At 43.9% G+C, this 14,356-nt stretch overlaps 1 protein-coding gene across 3 annotated transcripts in view; it reads left to right on the plus strand.

The window, feature by feature from the left end:
- Positions 1-14,356, plus strand: part of LOC115475927 (glyoxylate/hydroxypyruvate reductase B-like) — a 95,572-nt gene that overhangs the window by 962 nt on the left and 80,254 nt on the right. The window lies entirely within an intron of this gene.

Genomic DNA, 14,356 nt, shown 5'->3' on the forward strand with positions numbered 1-14,356 from the left:
CTCACCACTACTTTCTATGACACTATCAGAACCACGTTAGATATACTCCTCTATAGTGGTCACATCAAATCTCGATCTTTCTATGGCATTTGACATTGTTGATTACTGCCTTCTACATCACCCTCATTCCATAGGTATTTCTTTTGTAGCCCTTTCTTGGAAGGTGTGGTCTGAAAGATAGCTTCGGGCCAACATATCACATATCACTCTTTTCTCATACCTGTTTGTCTACAGGGCTTACTTCTGGCCCCTACCATATTTCTAGCCCCAGGCCTGATGATTATCCAGCATTCTGCTGTTCTGATGACATCCAAATCCTTTGCCATCTTTCTTTGGCATCACAATCTATGTAATTAGTCTGATCTCAACACCTGTCTTCACCTCTTCTAATTCAAAGAAAATCTTTTGTTTCTGAACATAACGAAGTGGGATATAGGAATTGGGGGAGTGGATTTATTTCAGTATTTATATATTGCATAGACCTAAGTGGTTTACAGTTTTCTTTTTCAAGTACTGATATTGAGTGATCTTAACATGTTTGAGGACTCTTATCTTTGACACAAAGCTAACCACCTGACCACATACAGATGCTGTTCTACACTTCTTTTTTGTCTTACACTATATCCATTTGGTAGTGTCCTTCCTTCACTCTTCCCTCATTCACCAACTCATTCTCCTCTCTCTTCTTTCCCTCTTAATCTCCCACCTATACTTCAACTCCCTCTATGCTGGCCTACCACTTTGTGCATTAAAACATCTGCAGTTTATCCAGTCCACTGCTTTCACAATCGAAACATTGGTTTCCCATCACTGCACATATTAAATACAAAATTATTGATGCTGATTCACAAAGGATGTCGGCCCTCTGCTCCAGAATACTGTCAAAGTGTCTTAGTCCCCTATACTTCTATGTTGCCTATTGTTCTCTGTCCTGTACTTGGATATCACTAGTTTTACAGCCTTCTGTTATATGGGTTTTAAACTCTGGAACATTCTCTCCCCATCTGGTCAGAAGCTTCGTAGCCCAGATTCAGACCTGGCTTTTTTATGTGACTTTTGTAGCACATACCTAGCATTTTACTTCTCTTTTCTACCTCCCCTCCCTATTCCACCTTCTTTCCCCTCAGTCCAAGGCTGGTGCTATATTCCAAACACTAAAATTAAAATAAAATTAATTTTTCTACCTTTGTTGTCTGGTGACTTTGTTTTTCTGATCATGTTGGACCCAGTTTCTGATTCTGCTGCTATCTGTTCCCTTAACTCAGTTTCCAGGGCTTCCTTTCCATTTATTTCTTTACTTTCCTCTTTTTGCCCTACATCTACAAGCAAAAGCTGGGTCCTCCATGGATTTGACTGGAGGAGGAATAGAGTGCATCCAGCTTTTGCCTATTTTCTTCATCCATGTGCAGTTCAGTTTTTCTCCTCCCTTCCCTCCCCTTCACCTATCCATGTCCAGCAACTCTCCTCTCTCCCCTGCCCTCCCCTTCACCCATCCACGTCCAGCAACGCTCCTCTCTCTCTGCCCTGCCCCCCTCTTCACCCATCCACGTCCAGCAACTCTCCTCTCTCTCTGCCCTGCCCCCCTCTTCACCCATCCACGTCCAGCAACTCTCCTCTCTCTCTCCCTTGCCCTCCCCTTCACCCATCCACGTCCAGCAACTCTCCTCTCTCTCCCCTGCCCTCCCTTCCTCCACCCATCCATCCATGTCCAGCAACTCTCCTCTCTCTCCCCTGCCCTCCCTTCCTCCACCCATCCATCCATGTCCAGCAACTCTCCTCTCTCTCCCCTGCCCTCTCCTCCATCTATCCATATGCAGCAATTCTCTCTCCCCTGTCCCTCCATCCATCAGTTTTCCTATCTCCCCTGTCCTCCCCTCCATGTCCAGCGATTTCTCCCACCTGCCCGCCCTCTTCTCCCTCAACATCCCCCTTTTTATTCCTGCTACCCTGCGTTTAAATCTTTTATTTTACCTCAAAGTCAAAGCAGCAGCAGTGAAAGAAGCAGTGGCTTCCCCTTGTCTGTCTCAGTAGCTTGTAATAAATAAAATACTTGGTAAGAAAATCAAAGCCGGCAGCAGACACTTGCAGAAGGTAGCTTTCCCACTGCAGCTCCTTGTGACTCTGGGCAAGTCACTTAACCCTCCATTATCCCAGGTACAAATAAGTACCTGTATATAATATGTAAATCGCTTTGAATGTAGGTGGAAAATCCACAGAAAGGCGGTATAAGTCCCATTCTCTTCTTCATTTAAGCCAAGTCTCAGGAAGAAAAGAGAACGTGAGCAATCCATGATTAGGCCAGGGACTAAAGAAGTTTTATTACAGAGTGATATGTTGGAAAGCATGGTAACCAAGCAACTTACTGACTACTTAAACAAATTCTCTATATTACACATCACAATCAGTATTTCGCTCCAACCACAGCACTGAAACAGTGCTACTTACTCTCCAAACCAAATTCAAACAAGAAATTGCAACTGGCAAAAGCATACTTCTACAATTCAACATGTCTAGTGTGTTAGACATGGTAAACCACACTATATATATATTTTTTTTTTTACATTTGTACCCCGCGCTTTCCCACTCATGGCAGGCTCAATGCGGCTTACATATTGTATACAGGTACTTATTTGTACCTAAACATCCTAGAATACTTTAGGATTGCGGAAACGTGCTCAGCTAGATCAAGGGTTTCCTAACCACAAGAACATACTAAGTGATACCAAACTCAAATATATCAGCACCATGGAAACCAGAATGCGGAGTACCACAAGTATCACCGCTATCACTGACCCTTTTCAACCTAATGATGACCCCACTAGCCAAATTCTTATCCAACCATGGTCTCAAACCCTACATCTACGCAAATGATGTCACAATATACATCCCGTACAAGCACGATCTAACAGAAATCACCAACAAAATCAAACTCAGCCAGCAAATCATGAACTCATGGACGGATGCATTTCAACTAAAACTCAACGCAGAAAAAACATATTGTCTCATCCTCTCATCTCAATACAACAGGAACAAACCCACCAATATAAACACTCCTGATTACACCCTTCCTGTTTCAGAGAACCTGAAAATTCTCGGAGTTACAATCGACCGAAACCTAACGCTAGAAAGCCAAGCGAAAACTACAACAAAGAAAATGTTTCTCTCTATGTGGAAACTCAAACGAGTAAAACCCTTCCTCCTGAGGGAAATATTCTGTAACCTAGTACAATCAATGATACTAAGAGGCATATTTTCAAAGAACTTAGCCTTCCAAAGTTCCATAGGTTTCTATGGAACTTTGGAAGGCTAAGTGCTTTGAAAATATTTATTTATTTTATTTATTTATTTGTTACATTTGTACCCCGCACTTTCCCACTTAAAGCATGCCTATAAGTCACCTAGACTACTGCAATGGAATCTATGCGGGATGCAAAGAACAAATCATTAAGAAACTCCAAACAGTGCAAAACACAGCAGCCAGACTTATGTTTGGAAAAACGAGATTCAAAAGCGCCAAACCCCTAGGAGAAAAACTGCACTGGCTCCCAATCAAAGAATGAATTGCTTTCAAAATCCTCACCCTGGTTCATAAAATTATTCACGGCAAGACCCCGGTATACAAGGCAGACCTCAAAGACTTACCAACTAGAAACACAAAAAGTTCAGCACGCACATGCCTAAATCTCCATTATCCAAGCAGCAAAGGCATAAAATATAAATCAACATACGCATCTAGTTTCTTCTACATAAGCGCGCAACTATGGAACGTACTACCAAATGTCTTGAAAACATTGCACAACCTAACAAGCTTCCGGAAATCATTAAAAACCAACCTGTTCAAGAAGGCATACCCTAATGATCCAACCTGAACCCCGCTACACAATGAAACTAATACTAGAACTGGACAAAACTTATCTCTTCCTTGATTACCTAATGTCTTCACACTTGTGAACTTTAACACACTGCCACTCTGTATCTGTCATACCGGAATTGGCGATTGTCATCACGGTACTATGTAAGCCACATTGAGCCTGCAAATAGGTGGGAAAATGTGGGATACAAATGCCACAAATAAAATAAAAAATAAACATTGAGCACACTGAGTTGGAAGGAGGGATAGATAACAAAAGGAGTGGAGGGCCAAATAAGCCTGTTGACAAAGGAATGGACCTCACCTGGTAAGGGCACGCACATTGATTACAATTTTATTTTTAATTTTCTTGTTTTTTTGTAACTGAATTGTGCTATTTTTTTTCTTTCCAATCCAATGCTTAAGAATGTCTGTCAGTGGCACATCTAGACAGAAATATTTGGGGTGGCAACAGTGGGGCAAGCTAACTATGGGGGTTGGCAAGCCTAAATGACTTTTCTACACATCGTACCCCTATTTTGCCCCACTTTTAAATTAGTAATACAAAACACCAGGGCATTCTTTGCATACCTCCCTCTAGCCAGTTTCAGCTACCCAGTAAAACCACCATAATTCGTAGCATCATTCAACAACTTCTGTGTGACAGTGAAGTCTGGATTTTCTACAGTTATGCTGTTGATATTACAGTTAATTCCGATTTACTCATCTATCAATATCAGTTCAAACATGTTTAACATTGATTAGGTCCTGGATGTTACACTATCGACTCAAGTTAAAAACTGATAAGACCAAATTTTTACTTTTTGATTAACAAGCCTGACCCTTTAGTGAACCATATAATGGTAGATCAAGCTAGGTATTCACTTTCTTCTGTTATAAAGATACTAGGGGTTTATGTTGACCGGAATTTATCCCTTGACTCAACTTAGTGCTTTCATTTGAGGAATTTAAGACGCATAAGAAGTATTTTGAATTTGAGCAGTTTAGATGTACAGGTGCTGCTTTTGTCCAAGTTGAACTATTATAATCTTATCTATCTGGGAGCGCCTAGACAAGTTATCCAGCAATTGCAAACAATCAAGAACACTGCAATCTAATTAATTTTTTCACTACAGAAGCAGCATAAAATTTCTTCATATTTTGTTAATTACATTGGTTGCCTATAGAGATGAGGATTATGTTCAAATTCATTTGCTCTCTATATAAGATCCTAAATGGTGAATACCCAATTTATATAATGGATCAAATGGAATTTATTTCCAGTAATAGGGATAGAAGATCATTTCACAATACACTTTTCGTCCTTCCATCTATTAAGAGAGTAAAGAGATTTAAAATGTTTGATAGACTTCTTTTAATATTTGTTTTGCTCTGTTATCTTTTTTCTTATTCAAGAAAAATGTAAATACCTATCTCTTTAAGAAGTTTGTTAAAATTAGTTCTTGGATAAGAGTCTGGTTTTTTTTTTGCTTCCCAAGAGACTGGCTTGGTTTTTTAATGTAAACCGCGAAGAACCTGATCAACGGTATAGAAGTGTATTGTAATTTAATATAAGTGATCATAGGCGGTCGGTGGCCCAACTGTTTGGGGAGGCTAAAGGGGGCATGGTTAGGGGTGGGGCCAGGGGTGGAGCTTAAATCCATAATTGTCTGATTACACAGAAAAAAAAAGTCACAATACCTTTTATTAAATTTAGATATTAGATATGTATCATATGTCAAAGAATAAAGTGGTTGCTCAAAGCATATACTAACCACAATCGCTCAACTGCAAAACACTATGCACATCTTTGTGCAAAAACACACTCAGAACCTTACTGTACCATAAATATTACACTGGGCAGAACCTAATGCACCATTAGGGGCTTATAGCCCATTTAGTTATGTTTAAACAAGAGATCTGCATTAAAAAAATATTTATTTTTATTTTGACCTATAAAACCACTTGTCCCTGAAACATGCCTAAAACAGAATAATCCAGTTGTGTATCTAAAATGTAAATTCCTACAAATGAGATGACGTTAAAATGTGATTCCATGTGCTCCAATGAAAGGTGAGTTTTATAGGCAGAGTACAACAACAGTTAAGATAAACTTATCAGGAAACAGGATATCCTCCATACCCCTGTCATCCAGCAGTGTCTGTCTGTCTCTCCCCCAGCATGCAGCAATGCCCATTCTCTCTTTCTTTCTCTCCTCTACTCCCCACACCTGCCATCCTGCATCCCCTCTCTTGTCTCTTTCTTTCTCCCCCCCCCCCCCCCCCCCCCCCGCCAGCTAGCATCCCTTCTTGTCTCTCTGCTACCAACATGAAGTATCTCGTCTCTGTCTCTTTCCCTTACTCCCACCATGCATCCAGTCATGCTTCTTTTCTTTTTTCCTCCTCTCCTATTCACTGCCACCCTGCAACACAGTTTCATTCTTCCCTCTATCCCCCACCCCGCCCCATTTCCCTCAATGATGGTGACAAATTGGGACATTTCAGGGATTGCCCTCCCAGTGGTGTACCAAAGTGGGGGCGGTCCGCCCCTGGTGCACGCCGCGGTGCGTGCCTGCTGCGAGAGTTTGCTAACTTCTCTCGTTCACTGCAGCTCCCTCTGCCCCGGAACAGGTTACTCGCAGCAGACGCGCGCTGCGGCACCCCCCCCCCCCAGCGGCATGCACCTGGGGGGGGCGCCGCCCCGGGTGTCCGGCCCCCTAGGAACGCCACTGTGCCCTCCAGAGTGTTGTGCTAGTGAAAAGCCAACACCACTTCAGCTGGGATAGAAGCTACCAACTAAAGAAGAGCTAGGATAGGAGCACCTCAAGCACAGATCTGAAGCTCTTTCACATACAGTGACACATTGTCTGAGAATGGCCATCAAATTGGGTTGCAAAATGCACTCAGCACTTTACAGAACGAGACCCTTACCCATAAAAGCAGTGTTTGTGGGTTTATTACTTAAAATACTAAAAGAAGAAAAAGTATATGCAAATGAAGGGGGGGAATCCCAAGCGCAGTTGTAAACAATCTCTTTCTAACTTCTCAGTCATCATTGTCACACATCTTCCTCTAGTGTAGAAACCAGACAGTTTCCTGGTATTTCAGCAAAGCATCTGCGAACCTCCTCTCTCTAAAGAGTGGAAGAAGGTTGCTGGGTTTTTGGTTTTTATTTTACCTGGTTCTCGTGGGATGGTTTCTCCTGGACCCAGAAGCACACGACCCCATCAAGAGCAGCAGACAGGGAAGCGCTAGGCGCAGGTATCCCCCGAACACAGCCATCTGCTCGCACAGGGTGCACCGCAGAGGAGGAAAAGTTCCAGCGAGCGGTGGGATGAGGCAGCAGAAAATTCAAGGGGTGCACGCAGGCTGGGGGGGGGGAGGCCTTGTACCTCTGTCAGCTGCCACCGGTCCCGCGCTAAGCAATGATAGAAGACTCAGAGCGCGGGACCAGACTCTACAGCGCCGCTAGCACTTCCTGTGACGGTTCTGCCTCTTCCGATATAAACTTCCGGGACCAGCACAAGAAGCGCTAGCGGCGTTCTAGAGAGCCGGGTCCTACGCTCTTCATCATTGTTTATGAGTGCGGCGGGTCTGGTAGCAGCAGTGCAAGGAGCCAAACTCTGTTGCAGAACAGGGGTGGATGGAAGGAGAGAGGCAGTGGGTCCGACAGGCAGGGAAGGTTGCGGTTCAGGTTGCCTCTTATACGGGGCACCTATGTAAATGATGCACCTCCAGTTCTGAATTATAAACTCCATATTCCCCCAACAGTGGAGCTATCCCCCCTACAACTTGCCATAGAAAAAATATTCAGATTGCGAGTACTACCACACATTCCTTCCACTGTCAGACACTTTGCTTAAAGCGAACAGATTTTTGTGTGTGCGGTGACTCTGCAGGATGTGGAGACCGCTAGTCCTGAGCATTTTTATAATGGATGATGGGGGACCCAACATCTGACAGAAGCTATATGCCTTTGAAGATGAGTATTGGCTAAGAGCTTTAAGATATAGTGGGATTTGTGCAGTGAATTTATATTTAAGGAAGGAATGATATATGATTAAAAAGGATTAGTAAAGTAGGGTATCTGAAAAACTGATGAGGAGGTGGGTGCTGTAAATTCTCACAGCCTTTGAGATTGGCCAGTGAGTACACCACTGACGTGTTCAAATTAATCAGTGTTACTATATTTTGTTAGGACACAATTTAGTGATCTTATAGTTTTGGTATTTGTCCTTCAGTAAGAGAATTGCCTTTACATAGTTCAAATAGCATCAGACACTTTGCAAAATAACACAGAACCCTGCAAAAAGGCATTCAAAACCTATATAGGAGAAACGTAATGTACTTAACAGCCCTAACCCATCTATAAGAAGGCAGCGTTATAAATATTACACTGGGCCCTAGAGTACCAATATATCTGCAGCTAGGAATCTGGAGCAAGCTGGACTGTTACAGATTTCTACACAGGCACTACATGCTAGAAAAATCCTTTACCTCAATCATGTATGCAGAACATGGACCAGTGGCTTAGCTATGGGTGGGCACAGGCCCACCCAGTCTAGTGGCCCCCAAAGCACTTCATTGGTGGTGTCTCCTCCCTCTCATGGCAGCTCCCTCTCTCTGAACCAGACCCCCATCTACCTTTGGACTATCACCAACAGTGATTCCTGTAGGCAAGCTGCACCAGCCCTGCAGGCTTCTATCTACCTTGTCCCACCCTCGATGATGACACTTATTTCTTCACTGGCAGAGATATGATAGAAGGAAGCCTGCAGGACTGGTGCAGGTTGCTTACTGGAATCCCTGCCGGCGACAGCTTGGAGGTAAACTGGGGAGGGAGAAAGGAGCAGATGTTGGGCGAAGGATGAGAAAGATGACAATAGCAGAGGGAAAGTTTAAAAAAAAAACTTTATATATGTATGGGGGTGGGAGTGGGAAGGGCCCACCCAAAATGGCAGATCTGGCTATGCTCCTGACATGGACAGACCTTCATCTGATAAGAAGTAGGGAACCACAAAAAACATGCAAACAAACTCACATCCTCAAGAAAGTCAGACTCTATAAGCAGAGCAAATACTAGTAAAAGAGAAATACAAATGTATTTTCTCCTGTGTTGTAGTGGAATCAAATGCATCAGTTCAGTTGGAAGTAGCAGATAAATGGAACTAGATTTTTGGAACTACTAGTGTGTATGATATATTTACATACACTTTTGATAGTTTGTACTCCTGACGCAGCCTGAGAGCGAAACGTGGCCACGTCGGGTATTGTTCCAATAAATGCATTTGATTCCACTGCTTTGTTGTTTTTTATCTACTGTTTTGTAAGCAGTTGTGTGCCTTTTTGTTTTGTTTTTTTTTTGTTTTCTCCTGTGTTGTGCATAATAGAAAAGATGTACACTTCCCAAAGCAGACATATCTCGGTCCTTAAAAAATATAAAATAAAAATGTGTTTCTTTTCTACCTGTGTTGTTTGGGCATTTTATTTTTCTAATTGGGTTGGTCACAGTCTCTTTCCCACTCTCCTACATTCTTTTCCAGGGTTTGCTTTTACCTTTCCTCTCTTTCCTTATGTCTTCTTCCTTTCCTTCTCTACATCTTATCTGGCAATAATCTTAAAAAAAATTTTCTCTTCTCTGTATTTATATCTGCCCATTTGATTGTACCCTCATTTCCCTTTTCTCTCACCTTCTAATCTCCTTTTAACTTCTCATAAACCTACTGGCTTTTCCCACTTCCCTCTCATTCTCTCTCCAGCACTCCCATTGCCCCCTCAGCCTCTCTTCTTCCCTAGTCTGCTATGCCCCCCCCCATTTTTCACCCACTTCCTAGTCCTCCATTTACGTCCTCTGTATTCACCTTTTCAGCCCCCATCTACCCTCCACTGCTTTTCATCCCCATATCAACCCCAGCTCCATCCCTGTCTCTCCTTCCTTTCCTTGACTCCAGGCCATTTTTCTATCTCTTACCCTATACCCTACCCTACTACCTGTCTTTCACCATCTTGCCAACCTCACTCAACCCCTTGAGGGACCCATCCCCTTCCTCCCCCATACCCCTTTCCCTTTTCAATGCATCTCATCCTCTCCAGTCTTCCAGGTCATTCACACTATATCTCAAACCTTCCCCCACACTTTATCCCCTTTCTCTTACCCCACATTTCAAACCCTCATTCATTCGCTCAAGCCATCAACATACCCCCACTCATACCCACCAATTGCCAAGTATCCACTAACCCCTTTAAATTCTCATTCTATCTCTCACATCCATAATTCTCTATTTTGCTCCCCAACACTCCCATCATTCCATGTCATCAGCAGTAGATTAATCCATTAACTGATAGGTTGTATCCACCTACCAGCAGGTGGAGATAGAGAACACTGAAAAACCATAGTGCCTCTTGGACAGCTAGCCCCAACTGCCTTCAGTATTTCTCTATCTCCCAGCAGGTACCTCGCTTTTTCAGCAGAAGGAGAGATCCTCACTCGGCGGGGTTGGATGCTTTGGCTCAACCCTGGCCCTCGGAGCTCCTGTATGTGTTCCCTCCTTGGCCCCTGATAGGGCGAGTCTTACTGCGGATTTGACAGCACCGAGGTCTGGTGATTCTCATCGCTCCAGATTGGCCAAGGCGTCCGTGGTATGCGGATCTCCGCCGGATGTTGGTGGATGCTCCGGTGCATTTGCTCCTGGTGCCGAACCTGTTGGTTCAGGGTCCGGTGTCTATGGAGGAGCCCTGCCGATTTGGTCTTATGTCCTGGCTATTGAGAGGGCGCAATTGAGAGACAAGGGCTACTCTAACAAGGTCATCTCCACTCTCTTGCAGGCCCGCAAGCGGTCCACCTTCACAGCTTGTGCTCGGATCTGGCGCAAATTTGAGGCGCATGGGGTGTTTCAAAGGCGATCACACCCACGCAGGCTACAGTCTCAACAGTGCTGGACTTTTTGCAGGAGGGCTTACAAAAAGGCCTGGCTTACAATTCCCTGTGGGTGCAAGTGACAGCTTTATCATGCTATCGAGGGAAAGTCGCTGGCTTGTCCCTTGCTGCTCTTCCGGACGTTGCCCGATTTCTCAGAGGGGTGCTTAGGCTCCGTATTCCTGTCCAGTTGCCCTGTCCAGCCTGGAACTTGGGGCTGGTGTTGAAGGCTCTTCAGTGTTCGCCCTTCGAGCCGCTTAAGCGAGCTTCGGAGACGGATGTGACTCTCAAGACAGTCTTTTTGGTGGCCATGACATCGGCTAGACGCGTGCCTGAGCTGAAGGCGCTGTCCTGTCGGGACCCTTTTCTGCAATTCTCGGAGTCTGGAGTAACGGTACTTACAGTGCCTTCCTTCCTGCCTAAGGTGGTTTCAGCGTTTCACCTGAACCAGCCCAATTTTCTTCCTTCCTTTTCTAGGGAAGAGTTCCCGGACTCCTTTGGGCAGTTACATCTTCTGGATGTCCGCAGGGCGCTGTTGCGGTATCTACAGATGTCAAATGACTTCAGGACTTCTGATCACCTTTTTGTCTTTTCGATCCTCGGCATGGAGGCCTGGCGTCTAAGGCCACTATAGCCCGTTGGCTCAAGGAAGTCATTTTTGCTGCGTATCTGCTTTCAGGTCGGTCTCCACCTGAAACGTTTAAGGCGCATTCCACGAGAGCAATTTCCTCCTCGTGGGCTGAAACGGGTGCACTCTGTCTTCAAGAGATCTGTAGTGCGGCTATTTGGGCTTCTCAGCTCTCTTTTGCCCGGCATTACAGGCTGGATGTTGCAGCGAAGCAGGGCGCTGTTTTTGGAGCTCAAGTATTGGCTCGTGGTGTGGCCTGTTCCCACCCTAAGTAGGGATTGCTTTTGTACATCCCATCAGGTAATGGATTCATCTGCTGCTGATGACAAGGAAGGGAAAATTAGGTTCTTACCTTGGTAATTTTCTTTCCTTTAGTCACAGCAGATGAATCCATGATCCCTCCCTGTCTGACTTTGTTTTTTGTTCAGATCTTTCATGCAGATATAAATCTCATTGGAGAAGTTGGAAAACAGTTATCAGAATTTCTACATGATGTTCTGCTACAGGAGGTTGAGATCGTCCCTCCTTTGATACTCCTGTTCTGGGGCGATTGTTCGCTGTGAGGAAAGTTTATGTTATTATACCTTTATGGTTCACTCTGCTTTGGAAATCTCAAATACTGAAGGCAGTTGGGGCTAGCCATCCAAGAGGCACTATGGTTTTTCAGTGTTCTCTATCTCCACCTGCTGATAGGCGGATACAACCCATCAGTTAATGGATTCATCTGCTGTGACTAAAGGAAAGAAAATCACCAAGGTAAGAACCTAATTTTCCCATTAAGCCCCAGTCATCTACTCTGTTCCCCTTCTCCCCACCCCTATTCCCAACATCTCTCACATGTCCTCCTCCTCTTGCTCCCATACCCCCTTGACTGTCTTGTATCTTCCTTTTCACCCATTCTTTTGCAACCCCTTCCCAGCTATCATTCTTTCTGTACTTCCCCACTACACTCCCTCCCTTCTGCCTAATGGGTTTCATATACCCACTACCCTGGCTTTCTTTCCTCTTCTCTAATTCTGCAACCCAAATCTCAGTCGTCTCATTAGGGACGGTGAAGAGCAGAATGTTGCCAAGCAGCCCAACTGTGCACTATTGCTTCAAGGAGAATGGAAGAAATTGGTATTTCTGTGGAATTTATCCCCTCTTCTCAGCATTTACATTATCTCCTTCCCTATAAATCATTCATAGAAACTATAGCTGTGGCCTAAGACTGTTTCCGCTCAAGTCCTCCCCTTCCTTCTGTTCCTGCTGGCAACAGACAGCTTCTGGGGGAAAGGAAAAGAGGGTTTGAGTTGTCACAACAGAGCAAATAAAAGCTGTCCTACTCTATCCCCTCCTCCTGTCATCCCTTCTGCCCCCCCCCCCCAAAAAAAAAAAATGCTGTATTTTGTATCTAGGCCAGAAGGTAAAAGGGCTCTTTTTTTTGTTCTGCAGTATCTGTTCAGTTACACCTCTTCCCCTTCTTTCCTTTAATCATAAGAGGGCAGGGGAAGATTAGGAAGCAGAGGTAACTCTTTTCTCTATCTACTCCTTGCTGCCTGTAAGGAGAAGAGCTGGAGCAAAAGAAAGGTTTCTGTTCTGGAGCACTGTCCATTAGAGACAGGGCAAGAACCTCTTAAGTCTGTTCATCCATATTCCTGACTGTCACCATCAAGGCACAAGAATTTTCCCAAGGCACCCCACTGTGCTACACAGGGATGGATCACAAGTTTGTGGTCGCCTGGGCCAACTAGCACATAGGTCCCCCCTCCCAGCTGCAACTGCCAAGTACACAGTTTTACTATTTATCACAAAAGGAACACAATATATACGTTCATGTTTATTGAGGCACTTAATATACCACCTTTCAGGACAAGAATCAAAGCGGTGTACAATACTAAGCCTTCAAATTGGTGGGAAAATGTGGGATACAAATGCTACAAATAAATACTAACTGAAACATTATAAAGGAATTACAAAACCAAATCAGACAGGGGAAAGGTGAGAAGAAAAGAAAAAGGAGGTGAGATATAAAAAGGGGGGGACTAGGGAAAGGCAGGTAAACATAGCAACCTGCTAAACCCAGGCACCCCCTCAAGGGCTCATTAAACACTGAAGAGAATAGATTACCCTTGAGAAGGCAACGGAAGCAGGGATAAGGCAACTCCGATCTCAGATTTGCAGGAAGGGAATTCCACAAAGAAGGAGCAAGACAAAAAAAAGGCTGCGTGTCGGGTAGAGTCTAGTCTCATCCAAAAAACTGAAGGGACAGAAGAGAATCAAAAGCAGACTGAAGGACCAGTGAGGGGCAGTAAGGGGTGATCAGATTAGCAAGCTAAGGAGGGGAGCCCATGCAAAGTGCCTTGTAGCTGTAGGTAATAGAATTTTATGAGCAATTTGAGACGAAATAGGTAGCCAGTGATGTTGTTTTATAAGGGGGGTGGGGAGAGACATGATCAAATCGTCTAGCATGGGAAAGAATGTGCACAATGGTATTTTCAACCATTTGTAATTTCTTAAGGGCAATAATCAGGAGACCTGCATAGATGATGTTGCAATAGTAAAGTCTAGATGCGACCAATGCATAAAGAAGAGTAGCACAGCTCTTGTCACTAAGGTAAGCGTATGAGGTGAAAAAAGAACAACAACTTTCAACGGTAGAGGACATTTGGGAAGAGAAAGGGCACTATCAAAATGGACCCCAAGATAAAACAGTCGACCAGCGGAGCGTGATGGACAAGCATGGTATAACATCAAGTTAGTTAGTGTTATAGGGTATTGACATGAGCATTAATAAATGGTAAATGTCAGCGTTTCAGCCCAGTTTATATTTAAATCATTTTTATTGAAATTACACAGAGAGCAATATAAATAGCAATCAGCCATTTTCATATAAGTCACCAAAATTCCATGATAACTGAAAACAAAGCTTATAACACAAACTATTACAAATGTTTTCAGCCCAGTTTATAAATAGATTTATC

Source organism: Microcaecilia unicolor, chromosome 1, assembly GCF_901765095.1.
Source record: "Microcaecilia unicolor chromosome 1, aMicUni1.1, whole genome shotgun sequence".
NCBI lineage: Eukaryota > Metazoa > Chordata > Amphibia > Gymnophiona > Siphonopidae > Microcaecilia > Microcaecilia unicolor.